At 57.5% G+C, this 2,273-nt stretch overlaps 1 protein-coding gene across 1 annotated transcript in view; it reads right to left on the bottom strand.

Annotated features, from left to right (window-relative positions):
- The window catches only part of MATN2 (matrilin 2), a 68,571-nt gene extending 68,375 nt beyond the window's left edge, over nucleotides 1-196 (bottom strand). The window contains exon 1 of the mRNA XM_057366250.1: nucleotides 114-196. The gene's annotated coding sequence lies outside the window, so the exon portion shown is untranslated. The remainder of the gene's footprint in view (nucleotides 1-113) is intronic.
- Nucleotides 197-2,273: the final 2,077 nt, after the last annotated feature.

Below are 2,273 nucleotides of genomic sequence, written 5' to 3'. Positions count from 1 at the left end.
CCCGCGGGACGCGGCGGGGGTGCGGTGCTCCCGGGCGGGGCGCCGCGGACCCGCCTGGCGGGCGGGAGAGAAGAGACGAGGCGGGGCAGGGCGGGCGGCAGAGCCGGGCTTACCTGCGGGGCTGGCGGGACCGCTCCGCTCGGCGCGGGCAGCGGCRGCGGCCGGGAGCGAGCGCGGAGCCTCCTCCCCTCGGCGCGGCCCCGGACGGCGCTCCCCCGCCCGCCCCCCGGGAGCAGCCGCCTCCCGCCAGCCCCGTCCCCGGCGGCAGGAGCCCGGCTCAGCCGTGCAGAGGGGAGGGAAAGCGGCGAGTCCCTCTATGGAGACACCGGCCGCCCAGACGTCCAGAGCCCGGGAGCTCGGGCTCCTCTCTACTCAGCCGCCTCTGCCGTCAGGGACGCGGTCCTGCTCCTTCCCTCCTGCCCCCCTTAGGGTACGATCTGTCGTCCCGCTCCTTCCCGCCCGCCCCGTGTGAGGGACGCGGTCCCGCTGTTCTCCGCGGGCTGTTGTCCCCCTCTCCCGTCATCCGTGAGGGAAGAAAGTGACTCGACGGCTCTCGCGGGACTGGGGCCGTCGGCCTCACGCCTTCCTGCCTGGTCCCGAGGGGTGTGGGAGCCGCTCTCTCCCGCCAGCCCCCTCAGGGACACGGGCTGCCGGTCCCTCCTGGCGCGGTGAACCCGGCCCGGCCCCGCCACCCCTCGCACCTCGGCCCCGCTGCTGGTTCTTCCCTGCCAGAGCTGTCCCTGCGCTGTGGCGGGCGGCGAGGGGAGCTCCACCCGAGGGGTCTCTCCCGGAGGGAGCCGTGGGGTCTCTGCTGGAGGAGAGCGGTGTAGTTTCGGTCTGGCGGACCTTCCCCGGCCAGCACCGTGCTYCTCGGCCGGGCCCGCGCTGCCTTCCAGGGAAGCCGACCGAGGGAAACGTCGGGGAATGGAAATCCCATTCACCGCGCACAGGACCCGCGGGCCAAGGCAAACAGTCCCTGGTGATTCATGCGGTGTCTGCCACCGCGACGAGCCGCGGGAGTCTCCGTCGGGGAAAGAGCTGAGGGGACCGTGAAATAAACGGGCCAAGTAGCAGGGATCGTCGTTTCTTAGCTGACACAGCAGCGGCGCGGTCAGTAGTTCAGGTGGAAAAACTAAATRTGGGGTTTGTATCTACACTTGCGGTTTTATGTATGAAGAAGAAAAAAAATTAAATTCCTGCTTTGTTCGTAAGAAATTGTGATTTCTGTTTCCTGGCAAAAAAAAACAAGTGAAAACCATTTAAATGGCAGAGGTGAGCTCGACTCGCTGTCTAACAGGAAAGACAAATGGCCACGCCATGCCAATTGCAGTACAGAGTGCCAGAGGAGTCCGACGGAGGAGGCTTGTACCCCTCAGAGTTGCTGGGATAGTGAGTAACGCTGGCAATCAGCAGAACAAGCTTGTGTAAATTTTGTAAGGCACAATTAATTGTCTGTRCTAAGGGTGTACAAAATATAAACCCTAAAAGGAGGCATACAGATTACAAGCAAATATGAGACTGGAAGGGGTTGGATTCACCTTATCTTTAATTCTGACCACTGGCTTCTGAGCCCTTCCTGTAGCTAGAGAAAGGGAAAAAATAAAAATGCAACTGAGCACTGATAGACACGATAGCAAACCCAGCAGAGCCAAGTGCAGAACAATTCAYCCATTCTGTTTCGTCCTGGTAATGTAGCATAGGATGAGGCCCCAGTTRTGGTCCTAATTAATACTCTGCCATCTTAAAATACAGAAACTGTACTTTCATTTCTCTGTGCTGTGGCTTGAGGCATCAGCTAGGTTGACAGAGAAAGGCAGAAAAAGACAAAAGGCAGAAGAAAATGTTATAGTGACAAGATCATGCGTGTGCCCACAGTAACTCTGGTGGCTTCAGCTTATGCATAAGAGACCCCAACACTGGATCTTCCCAGAGGCCTCACAGCCTGCTGCTGTTGGCAGCTGGAACACATGGAAGGTATCCCAGTGGAAGATTGGAGGAAAGAGTATGATGGCAGTGAGTGAGCACAAAGCATCTCTTTGTTTCATAAAAGACAGCATAGAAAATGAAGGATTTTTATTAGACTTTATTTGACTTTGCTATTTATTTAATACCTCACCAGAAGTACTGTGTAATCCCCACATTACAAAGTCTCAGTCTCTTTGCTGCTTGTCCTTTCTCAAATGATGAGCTTCTACCCTCTACCCCTATCGTATGACTTCTTTTTGATTTCGGAGAGGTATGTTCAGTCAGTCAACATCTGAGACAATGGGTAG

The sequence above is a fragment of the Malurus melanocephalus genome, unplaced genomic scaffold (genome assembly GCF_030028575.1).
Source record: "Malurus melanocephalus ecotype Western Australia unplaced genomic scaffold, MMel_1.1 scaffold_62, whole genome shotgun sequence".
Taxonomy (NCBI): Eukaryota; Metazoa; Chordata; class Aves; order Passeriformes; family Maluridae; genus Malurus; species Malurus melanocephalus.
Note: the sequence above shows the minus strand (reverse complement) of the source record. Positions and strands in the feature narration are given on the sequence as shown.